Raw genomic sequence first — 13,747 nt, forward strand, 5'->3', positions numbered from 1 at the left:
TTTTAAGTCAATTATGACTTTCAAAAAATGACTCAGTGTCTCCCTAGCCCCAACCATCCCTACAATCCACGTAACTGTATCATTCTTTCTTTTTAAAGATTTTTTTTAATTTGACAGAGATCTCAAGTAGGCAGAGAGGCAGGCGGAGAGAGAGGAAACAGGCTCCCGCTGAGCAGAGAGCCCGACGTGGGGCTCGATCCCAGGACCCTGAGACCATGACCTGAGATGAAAGCAGAGGCTTTAACCCACTGAGCCCCCCAGGCGCCCCTATCGCCTGGATTTGGGCATTAAAAACCAATCAAACAAACAAGCCACAACAATTACAACAGATCACTAACAGACATATCCACTACTGAAATCCTGCCCCATCCACAGGATAAGGGGGAGGAACGGCGTCTCCCACATCTGTGGCTCTTTCTCCTCTACTTCCGGTCCTCTTGCTTGGTTTTATGAAAAAGTGGGACCCAGGAGGAAAAGGACCCTTGCTCTTGGGACCTCAGTCCCCACCTGCAAGGGAAGAGGTGGGGACAAGAGGGTCAGCCTGGTCCCCACCTGGAGGGGGAGGGGTGAGGGGAGAAGAGGGTTATTCCGGAGACGTTGAGCTTCTCCCTTGCATCTCCTGTAACCCTTCATTCCCCATGACAGTCCCCAGGTTTTTTTAAGATTTTATTTGTATGGGGGGGGGGGGGGGGGCAGATGGAGAGACTCTCCAAGCGGACTCCCCACTGAGCACAGAGTCCATACAGAGCCTGATCTAAGGGCCCTGAGACCAGGACCTCAGCTGAAACCAAGAGCTGGACACTTGACTGACATGCAGGTGCCCCAGTCCCCAATTTTAATAAAAAGAATGAAAAGGAGGTATTACTACAGATCTTATAGATAATAAGAAATTAATAAGAGAATATGATGGACTTTATGGTAATAAAATGAAAATATAGATGAAATTCAACAAATTCCCAGAAATAAATACAAGTTTAAAAAATTATTTTGTTGTGGGGTGCCTGGGCGGCTCAGTGGGTTAAAGCCTCTGCCTTTGACTCAGGTCATGGTCTCAGGGTCCTGGGATCGAGCCCCACATCAGGCTCTGCTCAGCAGGGAGCCTGTTTCCCCCGCCCTCCGCCTGCCTCTCTGCCTACTTGTGATCTCTCTCTGTCAAAGAAATAAATAAAATCTTTAAAAAATTATTTTGTTGTGAGAAATAATAGAAAATCTAGATAGTTTTCTATCTGGACATCTACTAAAAGAATTGAACCTATAATTTAAAGCCTCCCCACCACGAAAAATTCGAAGTTCAGATGATTTCACCAGTGAATTCTACCTAATCCTCCACGCAAAGAGAACTCAAGCCCCAGATAGATCCACTGGTGAATTTCACCAAAATTCAGGGAACAAAATAATAGTAATCTTGCACAGTTTCTTCCAGAGAATAGAAAAGCAAAGGAGGAAATTATCTCATCTGTGGTTTTTTTTTTTTAATGAAGCAATCAGGGGCGCCTGGGGGCTCAGTGGGTTCAAACCTCTGCCTTCAGCTCAGGTCATGATCCCGGGGTCCTGGGAAACAGATCCTAGTTAATAAAACCTGATAAGGGCATTGATTTAAAAGAAAAAGTACAGGCAAATCTCTCTTATGAACATAGGAAAATTCTCAAGAAAATCTGCTCAAATCCATCAATATATAAAAAGAATATGACCTTATGACTAAATTGGGTTTAGAGGTTTGTTTACTTTTTTTAAAATTAAGCAACACAATTCTTTACATTAACAGAAAAAGGAACAAACATAGTTACCTAAACTGATAAAGCATGTGGTAAAAATCAATATCCATTCACCATTTTGTTAAGTAGCAACCTAGACATAGAAAGAATTTCCTTACTGTTATCTGTCTTTCTTTTTTTTTCTTTTTTAAGATTTTATTTATTTATTTGACAAAGACAGAGATCACAAGTAGGCAGAGAGAGGGGGAAGCAGATTCCCTGCCAAGCAGAGAGCTCAATGCAGGGCTCGATCCCAGGACCCTGAGATCATGACCTGAGCTGAAGGCAAATGCTTTACCCACTGAGCCACCCAGGCGCCCTAGTGTTCTCTGTCTTTTAAAAAGAGAGTGTGTTAAAAAAAGAGAGAGAGAGTGTGTGTTAACTAAATAAATTTTAAATTAAAAAAAAAAAGAAAAGAAAAAGACTGGCTCCAATGTGGGGTGTTCAGTTGGGCTGGGGCCTGGCAGCATGGCTGTGAGAGGGCTCACCCAGGACAGAACACAGCAGGTGGAAGTTTCCAGAATGGACTGCAGGGGGCACAGGCAGGACAGCAGAGGGGAGACTCTGCCAGGAGGCAGCAGTGAGAGGCAGTAGTGTTCCTTTCTGGTCATCTCAGGGACCGGTCCTGGTTGTAAGCAGCCACGGGTCAGTGAGGGACCGATGGCCTGTGAGCCTGTTTGCTTCCACAGGGCGCCCTTACCTCCCTGCTCAAGCCTGCTGTCTGAAGGAGGCCTCTACAACTTAACATCATTGGTGAAGGGTGAGGTGTTGAATGATTCAAGAAGGTCTGAATCTCTGGGGGGAGGGGGAGGGAGAGGGTGGTTGGGTTATGGACCTTGGGGAAGGTGTATGCTGTGAGTGCTGTGTAGTGTGTAAACCTGGTGATTCACAGACCTGTATGCCTGGGGCTAAGAATATATTATATGTTAATTTAAAAAATGAAAAAAATTTTTAAAAAAGAATGTCCACATCACCATTTAAGCCAACGTTACACTGTGGGCCCTACACAAGTCACGAGACAAGAAAACGAAGTAAAAGTTATAAAGATAGGGAAGAAGAAAAATGAAACTATAATTATTTAAGACAATATGGTTGTGGATGTCAAAAACCCGAAAGAATCTGGAAAAAAGCTATTCTAATTAGTAGATGCATTTGCCAAGGCCCCTGGATGCAAGGTCAAAAGTCTATTGCACTTTCATACTATCATTAAACAATTGGAAAGCGAAACAAAGATATTTCACATAGCATAAAAAAATTGTAAAAATAACAAATGGACTTTGGTTCTTAGCCCGGCATAAGAAACTTGAACATGACCACTGCACCCCCACAAGGAAAAACCTGAAAAACCAACAATTCTTCTTAGAGCCATAAAGCAAGTGGGATGACGGGACAAATTATGACCCCAAAGTCCCGGCCTGGAAAGACAGGGAGGCACAGGCAGAGAACCATAAGCAGAAACCCAGGGGCGGGGGCAGTGCCAGGGTACGAGGTCCTGAACCCGAGTCGGTGAGACCCCGGAGGCTCCGTGGGGACAAGGGCCGGGTCAGGAACTCCAGCAGACCCAGGGACCGTCCTCACAGTGACTCTCGAGAACATGTCCTTCCTGTCCCAGGCAGCGGGAGGGAGAAGGAGCAGCTCTGGGTGGTTGGGAGCCAGGCTGGTTAGGGAGAGCCTCGGCCGCGGGGGTTTCCTCGGAGCCTCACTGGCCGAGGGAAGGGGAATGAGCAGCCCCTCAGCCTTCCGGCCCCAGCTCAATCAGTGCAGCTCCCGCCCCCCGCCACACAGCCCCCCGCCAGGTCACCCACAGCCCAGTTCCCAGTCCTCACGCCCAGCTATCAAGAGACCATGACAAGGCAGGAAAACACTGGGTCCAAGATGCGACCGGCATCTCACTGGAGAGGTACAGGAGGCAAACGAGCGAATGAGATGTTCTTCTGTCATTACAGAGTCACAGCTCCGAAGCAGCGCGGAGAGCGCGCCTCCTGGGCCAGCCAGAATGCGGAGCGCTGGACACAGCAGAGCTGTCGTTCCCTGCCGGTGGGAAGGCAGACCCTCGAGAGCGCAAACGTCCCCACACACGGGACCCAGCAGCCCCGCGGCTCCCGGGGACCCAAATGACATGGCAGCCGGCGCCCGCGCAAGAACCTGCACGTGGATGTTTCCAGCCGCCCGTGAGTCATCGCCATGGCTTGGAAGCGGCCGAGACGCCTTCAGCGGGTGACTGGACGGCTGTGGGTTAAGGTGGCGTTAACGCGAACCCACGCAAGGGGACACGGCTCAGTGCTACAAAGAAATGGGCTGTTGGTTATGAAAGGGCCTGGAGGAACCTGAAATGGGTAAGGGAGAGAAGCCGACCCGAAAAGGCTGCGTCTCCTCAGTCCCCGTCCTTGGCCGAAAGTCACTGCCGTGCTCACTCAGCCGACGGGCACCGACTGTGTCCCTGTGCGCTCCAGCTGCCCAGGACTCACGGGGAGGAGACAGTCCCCACGCTTGCGAAGTTTGCGCATCTGGCCAGGCAGATCAATGGCCAAACCCAGGAGCACAGAGGTGCTGAGTACATCAGGGGGTGGCCAGCGACCTGGTCAGGACAGCAGGCAGGGTTTGGTCACCAAGAAGGTGGCGTCTGAGCAGACAGGAAGGGAGCAGGGCAAGGTGGGGGCTGGGGGGGGTGCGGCCGGGGGAGAGGGGAGAGCGGGGCAGAGGGACCTGTGGGCTCCTGGGTTCCATTCTGCGCAAAGCATGGGACCACAAAGAAGGGGTGTGACCTCACCTGGGCTTTCACAAGACCACTGAAGACCACTGTGGCTGGAGCACAGGGAGCACAGGCCATGGTGAGGCCATGGGGACCGGTGGGGGGGCCACTGTGGGGCCGTGGGGTTGGGGGGGCCCCCGGGGGGGCGGGGGGGCTGGGGGGGGCGCGGAGGGCTGTGGGGACTTGGGGGAGCACTGTGAGGGACTGAGGGGCCATGGGAGCGGCTGTGGGTTTGGTCTGAGGGTTACCAGGGACCTGAAGGCTGAGGACCAAAGATGGGGCTGTTGAAAGAGGTGTAATTGCTGGAGGAAAAGTTGTTGGAAAGATGGTCTGCGGGGACTTGGAAATCACAAAGTTACACAGAAGTGCATTTGCAAAGACAGGGACCAGGAGCCAAAAGGTCCAAGAAACGAAGGGGAGGGGCTAGGGTTGGTGGGCCCTGGAATCGGGCGGCCGGAGCCACACTCTGAGGCCCCGTGCAGCGCTGGGCCGTGTGGGAGATGCTCGAGATGCAGGGAGATCCCCGGGCGTGGAGCAGCGGACCGGCCCGGCTTTGCTCGAGGTGGGTGCTGAGGGTGTTGGGGAGACCTGTCCGGGGAGAAGAACCCCCCCACTGTCATGGCAGGGGTCACCTGGGGAGCCTGACGACTCCCAGGAGAGCACTTATCCTTTCGCTGCCACAAGCACAAGCGTGAGGCTGAGCCACACACCCTATTACGCAGAGCGGAGTAACATGTTAAATTCGTTTCTTCAAACTACTCGTGTCCTCTCTCCCCAGCGTTCTGACCACGACATTAGAGGGCCAGACGGTCCTGGCCAGGGGTGGCTGCTGGGGGAGAGAACTGTTCCGCCTCAACAGGTCATCAGAACCCTCTGGGGACTGAGCAGGGGAGGTAGGAAGTGTTGTCGCTGCTTTGGCTCTCTGTGCACCTGTGGTGGGTCCTGTCCTGGGAGAGGAGGGCTAAGCCAGCCCCCACCCCGCCCTGGCAGGCAGGAGGCCAGCGGACCTGGCCCTTGGTGGGAGCAGGGCTGCTGGGCACAGGTAGACAGGCAAGAGCCCTTCACAGACCTGAGATAGGAGAGGGCCGTGGGAGGGGCTCCCCGTGCGCAGCAGCCAGGGCCCAGGTACTTCCTGCGTCTGGTCCCCTTCATGGCCTCGACAGGCAGGAAAGCCCCCAACCTGCAGGACAAGAGGGACCCTCGGCGCACCCACCCGCCGAGGAAGGGCTTCACGCAGCTGTGTTTCAGGGGCTCTTTGCTCCTGCCAGGCCTTCCGTCCTCTTGGTCCTGGGCCTCCCGCAAAGGCGGACACCCCCCTCATCCATCTGACAGGGCAGTAAGGCAGGCTCTGTCCCCTGAAGCTGAGGGGCCAGGCCACCTTTCGTAAGAGAACTTCAGCCGTCACACTCCATCCTCCACCAAACTCTGCCCACGACGTCCCCAGGGCAAGGATGGGAACTGTGGAGCCAGGCAGAGGGGGAAGCTGCCCTGCCTTCCCTTCGGATGGTGCTGGGACATGGGTCTGGAGCCCCACCAGCTGCCAGCAAGGCGATGATTAATTCAGCCTGACAGGACTTCAGGGTTCTGGCCAGCCCAGGCTCTGAGAGGAAGGCAGGCCCAGGGCAGGCGCCCCGTGGACTCCCACCCTTGGGAGGTAGTAAGGGTCGGAGCATGAAAAACCTGATAAGGGGCGCCTGGGTGGCTCAGTGGGTTAAGCCTCTACCTTCGGCTCAGGTCATGATCCCAGGGGCCTGGGATCGAGTCCCGCATGGGGCTCTCTGCTCAGCAGGGAGCCTGCTTCCTCCTCTCTCTCTGCCTGCCTCTCTGCCTACTTGTGATTTCTCTCTCTATCAAATAAAAAAAAAAAAAATAAAAAAAAAAAAAAAAAAAAAAAAAAGAAAAACCTGATAAAATTTTATGGGCCCTGTTCTCCCAAGGAGGGAGATAGCATTGCTGTTCTCAAGGCCTTGCCAACAGCCCTTCGCTAAGCAAACAGAGGCCATGGTTCCTGGCCTATCCGGGAGAACACTGGAGCTAATAATTAATCAGATTATAGTAACATTGACTTGCATTGTTTTACGAGAATTGTGGTAAAATACACAGGACATAAAACGTGCCGTCTTCCCTGTCTCTAAGCCCACGGCTCAGGGCACGAAGCACATTCACACTGTTGAGCGGCCGTCCCCACCACCCGTCTCCAGAACTCTCCATCTTCCCAAACGGAGACTCTGTCCCCGTGAGACACCGACCCCCTCCCTCCCCTGGCCCCTGGCGCCCACCGTCCACTCTCTGTCCCTGCGAATCTGGAGACTCCAGGGACCCCATCTGGGTGGGATCCCGCAGTGTTTGTCCCTGTGTCCGGCCTGTTCCACTCCGCGTCACGGCCCCCAGCTCCATCCATGTTGTACCAAGAATCTCCGGCTTTGCTAAGGCTGAGTAATATTTCTGTGTCTTATCTTAAAGACAGTGCAACCCTTTCTGTCTCTGGCTATGTTGCCAGACCTCTTGATAGGCCAGATGCCCACCAGGAAGGTCTGAGTCACAGGCTTCCTGGGGAAGGAGCCTCCTCTCGGGATCCCCGAGGGCAAGGGGAAGGCTTTCCCCAGGAACCCCAAAGGTGAAGGCACGGAGGGCTTGGTCTAGTTTCTATGGGAGACGGAGCCGTGGAAGGGCCGTGCTGGGCAAGGAGGCATCGGAAATGGGGCTGAGAGATGGGGCAGAAGTCGCCTCTGTCCCCAGCCCACCAGCCTCAGTTAGGACTATCTTGGGCACATGGAACAGGGCAGGAGTCTTCACCACCCAGCGAAGCAGCGGAGCGGGGCTTGGAGCTGGCCTGGGGTCGTGGTGCCACCCTGGGGGCCAGCTCCTTCTCCCCCTTGGTGAGTAGTCTCCGTCCACACGTGCTCACTGTTGCTGGACCCGCAGGCCTTGTGGCCACACCTGTGCAGGACAGAGAGGCCAAGAGCAGAAGGCTGTGCTCACGCCGTCCGTCCTCTTCAGCAGGAGCACGGTGGGCTCTCCTGAGCTCAGCCGGCAGGGCTCCTCTTCTCTGTCATTGACCAAGACCGTGCCCCATGGTCACCTTCTGGGAAATCAAGCCTTATAGGAAGGCACTTAGCGACCCCGCAGCAAGTGGGGCTCCGTCAGGAAGAAGGAAGGGCAGAACGGGTCTTGAGTCAGCAGCTGGCAGCCCCCCATCCTGCTCCATTCGGGACCCCTGCAGGCCCCGGGGGCGGGGGGTTGGGTTGGAAGGGGAGCTGAGAGCCGTGGTTGAAGGTGTGGTGATGTGGGGGTTCGCCTCTGGAGAGGAGAGAGCGGCCGGCCCTCAGGGAAGCGTGCGGATGTCGGATGTCGGGTGTCGGTGTGCTGGGCGCTGGAGGGAGGGGAGGGTGAGGAAGTAGGCCGGCAAGGGAGCTGTCCGGGGCTGCGACCAGGAGAGCAGGGGAGGCAAGGGAAGAGGGCAAGAGGGCATTTTTAGCCCCTGCCCTGAGCATGGAACTTTGGGCACAGGGAGGGCTCCCCAAGGAGCTTCTTCTAGGGAGACGTTGCTCTGTGAGGGGATGACTCCTGTGCTGCCCCTCTGGGAAGCTGAAGCACAGAACAGTGTTTTCCGAGGCCTCCAGGGCTGAAGGGGGGGCTTGTTTCTGGAGTGTGTGTGAGCCCTGAGTCATGAGGCTGCTGAGATTAACGTCACGGCTCTTAGGCGGTTCTCGGAAAAGTAGCCCTAACCAGCTGCTGGATCCAGATGCGCGTCACCAGCCCCGGAGGCCCCGGAGCGCACTCCAGGTCGAGGGGACTAGCGGGTTGGAATCATAATTTTTTGGGAGAACGGACTTAGGACAGAGTGTCTTTTGATGTGGGATTTATGCCTGGCGCACTGCCCAAACTCCCCAGTGCTCAGTGTGGCCAAGGGAGTGAGCGGAAGCGACATGCGCACGTCCTGGTCTTGCCCTTGGTAGGAGGGAACGTGCCCGCTGCCTCACTTTTCCCACAGGCGAGTGGTGACATGGTCACTCTGGGCCACTGTGGAGGGGGCAGCCCCAGAAACCCTGCATTGCCACCCGCTGCTCAGGCCCCATTCTTCCTGTCTCGTTTAGGGCACTGACGGGGTCCAGCCCCCGGAGCCCAGACAGAGCCAAGCCCACCCGCACTGGGTATGCTTCCCAAACCAAGGCTGCTTAGAAGATCCGTCAGGAGGTCAAAAACTGAAATTAATATTTCCGAAATATCTTTATGAGGCGCTTCTGGGCGGCTCAGTCATTTTAAGCATCTGCTTTCAGGTCGGGTCATGATCTCAGGGTCCTGGGATCGAGTCCCCCATGGGGCTCTCTGCTCAATAGGGAGCCTCTTCTCCCTCTGCCCCTCCCCCTACTCACAGTCTCTCTCTCTCTCTCTCACCCACTCTCTCTCAAATAAAAAAATTAAAAAATAAACAAAATATTTTTTAAAAACCATCTTTAGTGAGATGTAATTTATATACCATAAAATTCACCCACTTAAAGGGCGTGATCCACGGGCCCCAAGAACTCTCATTCATAGACATGTACAACTGTCACCACAATCAGTTCCAGAATGTTCCATCACTCCAAAAAGAGCCCCTTGCCCATCAGCAGTCGTGCCCATTCTCCCCCAGCCCCTGGCCACCTCTCATCTCCCTTTTTCTCTGTGGCTTTGCCCGTTCTGGACGTTTCGTATGAGTAGATTCAGACAGTACTTGTCATTCTGGGTCTGACTTCCTTCACTGAGCACAGCGTGCTCCAGGCTCCTCCACGGTGTACCCTGTGTCGGGACTCCACCCCTGTTCGGGGCTGGGCCGTCCATGCCGTGATGGGCCGCACTTGGTGCATCCACTCTCCAGCCGACGTTGTGTCGCTCGCATCTCTTGGCTACCGTAAAGCTTATGCACGTTCGTGTGGAAGTTTTGTGTGGATGTTGTTTGCAATTCCCTTGGGAAGATACCTCGGAGGTATTTGGCCAGGTTCTGTGGTAACACCATGTTTAACATTTTGCGGAGCTGACGAGATTTTTCCAAAATGGCTGCACCAATTTCCAACCCCGCCAGCAACGTTCTCCCAAAGCTTGTTACCGTCCACGCTTCTGCTTATAACCCCCATCACATGCGAAGTGGTATCACATTATGGTTTTTCTAAACAGACTTTATTTGTTAGAGTACTTTTAGGGTTATAGAAAAATTTGGCAGAAAGTATAGATAATTTTTATACACATATATATTCATATATATATCTACAATATACACGTAATAAGTGTCCCCTTATCAGTAACACTACGTGACGGTGTGGCACATTTGTTACAACTGATGACTGATACATTATTATTAACTAAAGCCCACGGTTTACATCAGGGCTCTTTCTTGGCTGTACGTTCTCGGGGTTTGGACAAATGCATGACATCCTGGGTCTACCACAGTAGTGTCACATAGAGTAGTGTCATTGCCGTAAACATTCCCTGAGCTCCACCATCCACCCGCCCTTCCCCCAGCCCGGCAACCACTGATAATCTTACTGTCTCCAGAGTTTTGCCTTTTCCAGAATGTAACAGAGTTGGAGTCACATAATGCAGAGCATTTTCAGACTGACTTCTTCCCTAACAATATGCACTGAGGGTTCCTCCACGTCTTTTCATGGCTTCCTAGCTCGTTTCTTTTTATCACTGATTAATGCTCCATTGTGTGGAGTCTCAAGGTTTGCGCACCCATTAACACATGGAAGAACATCTACTTCCAAGTATGGCGATCGTGAGTAAAGCTGTCGTAAACATATGTGTGTAGGTGTTGTGCGTACATAAGCTTTCATCTCATTTAGGGGCGCCTGGGTGGCTCAGTGGGTTAAGCCTCTGCCTTCGGCTCAGGTCATGATCTCAGGGATCGAGCCCTGCATTGGGCTCTCTGCTCCTCGGGGAACCTGCTTCCTCCTCTCTCTCTGCCTGCCTCCCTGCCTACTTGTGATCTCTGTCAAGTGAATAAATAAAAAAATCTTAAAAAAAAAAAAGCTTTCAACTCGTTTAAAATCCTTTAAATTAAAATTTAAATATCGAGAAGCATGATTGCTGGTTGTACAGTAGGAGTTTGTAAGAAACCACTCAGCTGTCTCCCCAAGAGGCTGCGTGGCTTTGCGGCGGGTGAGAGCTCCTGTTGCTGGCATTTGCTGGGCTCTGGGTCGTAGTCACTGCATTGGGCGGGCGGTGCTGCACCGTTGCTAAAAGCTGCGTCTTCCTGAACACGTGGGATGCCCGGCATCTTTGCTTCCGCTCAGCAGCCATCTGAATACTGTCTCTGGTGAAGCATCCAATTCTTTTGACCACTTTTTAAGCAGGTGGTCGTCTTACTTGGGAGTCTTGACAGTTCTTTGTATGGTCTGGATAACATTCCTTTATCAGATAAGACTTTTGCAAATATTTTCTCCCAGCCTGCGGCTTGTCTTTTCATTCCCTTTACAATGTCTTTTGCAGAACAGAAATTTTTAACCTTAATGAGGTCAAATGTGTCCATTTTCTCTTTCATGGACCATGCCTGTGGAGATGTATCTAAAACGCCATTGCCAAACCCAAGATCACCTAGATTTCTTCCTATGTTCTCTTCTTAAAACATTACTGTTTTCCATTTAATATTTGCATCTATGTTCCATTTTTAGTTAGTTTCTGTGAAAGGTTAAAGTCTGTGCTGAGATTTTTTTCTTTCTCGTAGACACCCAGTTGTTCCTGTACCATTTGTTGAACAAAACAACCCTTTCTAGGCAAAATACATGAAGGAGATTAAGAGGTAATTAGAAAATAAACTGCACCCAAGGATGTAAAGTGCAGCACAATAGTGCCGCGTAGCTTTGCGTGGTGACAGATGGTAACTGGACTTACTGGAGTGAGCGTTTGTGTGTAAATGCTGAGTCACTGTTGTAGATCTGAAACTAACATAATATTGCATGTCAATTATACACCAATAAAATTAAGTAAATATAAACTTTTTAACCAGAAAAAAAAAAAGACTACCCTTTCTCCATTGAGTTGTTTGTCCTTCTTTGTCAGTGATAAATTGACTATTTTGTGGGTCTATATACGGGCTCTCTATTCTACTCACTGATCTGTTTCTCTAGCCTGTGGCCAACAGCACAGGGCCCTGACCAGTGCAGCTTTATGGTGCGTCTTGAAGCACTTGCTCTAATGCCCTGTTGTGTGAGCTTTTCAGGGTCTTTGCGTTCTCTATATAAACTTCACAGTAAATTTGCCAATGTCACAAAATAACTCGCTGGGATTTTAATTAGGATTATACTGAATCTATAGATCAATCTGGAGAACATTGACAGCTTAATAATATTGACTCTTCCCATCCATAAACATGGAATGTTTTTCCATTGATTCATATTTTTTAAATCTTTCACCAGAGCTTTGTAGTTTCCTTCGTACAGGTCTTGTACATATTTTGTTAAACTTATACCCGAGTATTTTACCAGTTTTGGTGCTAATGTAAATGAAGCTCTGTTTGATTTGAGATTCCAGCTGTTCCTTGCTCGTACACAGGAAAGCCGGCAATCTTGTACACGGACCTTGCATCCTGCAACCTCACAATAACTGCTTACTAGTTCCAGGAGTTTTTTTATTCTTTGGAATTTTCTACACAGACAATCATGTCATGTATGGGGGGGGGGGAGTAAATTTCTTCCTTCCCAATCTGTAGACCCTTACTGCGTTTTCTGGTCTTGTTGCATAGGCTAAGACTCCCATTGTTGATTAGAAGTGGTGAGAGGGAGTTTCCTTGTCTCGTTTCCGTCCTAGAAGGAAAGCTTCAAGTTTCTCACCATTAAGTATGATGTTACTGGAGGGTTTCTAGCCAATCTCTTTTATTAACTGAGGAAGCTCCCCTCTATTCCTAGTTGGCAGAGAGTTTTTCTCACAAATGGGTGTTGGGTGTTGTCAGATCTCTTCTGCGTCTATGGATGCAATGATTGATTTTTCTTCCTTAGCCTCTTGATGTGATAGATTACATTAATTGGATTTTGAAAATTAGACCAGCCTTGCATACCTGAGATAAATCTCACCTTGTTGCAGTATATAATTAATTTTATGCACGTTGGGTTCAATTTGCTAATGTTCAGTTGAATATTTCTGCATCTATGTCCATGAGAGATATTGTCCAATTTATTTTTGGTAAAGTCTTGGTGTTAAGATAATGCTGGCTTCATAATATGAGTTAGGACGTGTTTCCTCTGCTTCTCTCTTCTGGAAGAGAGAGTAGAGCTGTTATTTCTTTTTTAGAATTCACCAGTGAATACATCTGTGCCTAGTACTTTCTATTCTGGAATATTATTAATTTGCGATTTGATTTTTTTTTAAGATTTTTATTTATTTATTTGGCAGACAGAGATCACAAGTAGGCAGAGAGGCAGGCAGAGAGAGAAGAAGGGAAGCAGGCTTCTCGCCAAGCAGAGAGCCTGATGCCAGGCTCGATCCTAGGATCCTGAGATCATGACCTGAGCCGAAGGCAGAGGCTTTAACTCACTGAGCCACCCAGGCGCCCCTGATTTTTTTAGTAAATACAGACATACTCATAATATCTACTTCTCCTTATGCAAGTTTTGATATAGTGTGTCTTTCAAGGAATTGATCTACTTTATCTAAAATGTCAGATTTGTGAGCATAAAGTTCTTCCTTTATTATCCTTTTACACATGGGATCTATGGTGATGGCCCCTTTTTCATTCTGATATTAATAATTTGTAAATTTGTAACTTGTCTGGTTTTTTTTTTAAGGGTTATTTATTCATTTGAGAGAGAGAGGGAGAAAGAGCACCGGCAGGAGGTAGAGAGAGAGAGGGAGAGAGAATCTTAAGCAGAATCCCCACTAAGGGCAAAGCCCAATGTGGGGCTCGATCCCATGACCCTGAGATCATGACCAGAGGTGAAACCAAGAGTTGCACATTTAACCAACTGTGCCACCCAGGTGCCCCTTATCTCTTTAGAAGCTTATGAATTTTATTGATCTTTTCAAAGAATTAGCTTTTCATTCTTTGATTTTTTTTCTATTAACTTCCTGCTTTCAGTTTCATTGATTTCTGACATAATTTTTATTATTCCCTTTTTTATGCTTACTTTGGATCTAATTTTCCTTTTTCCGCCTATTTTCTCAGGGTAGCGGCTTATATTGCTGATTTTAGAGCACTTTTCTTTTGTAATAGAAATGCATGGGATGCTATAATTTTCCTCTAAGCAGTGATTTAGATGAATCTTGCAAA

Source organism: Mustela nigripes, chromosome 1 (genome assembly GCF_022355385.1).
Source record: "Mustela nigripes isolate SB6536 chromosome 1, MUSNIG.SB6536, whole genome shotgun sequence".
Lineage (NCBI taxonomy): Eukaryota > Metazoa > Chordata > Mammalia > Carnivora > Mustelidae > Mustela > Mustela nigripes.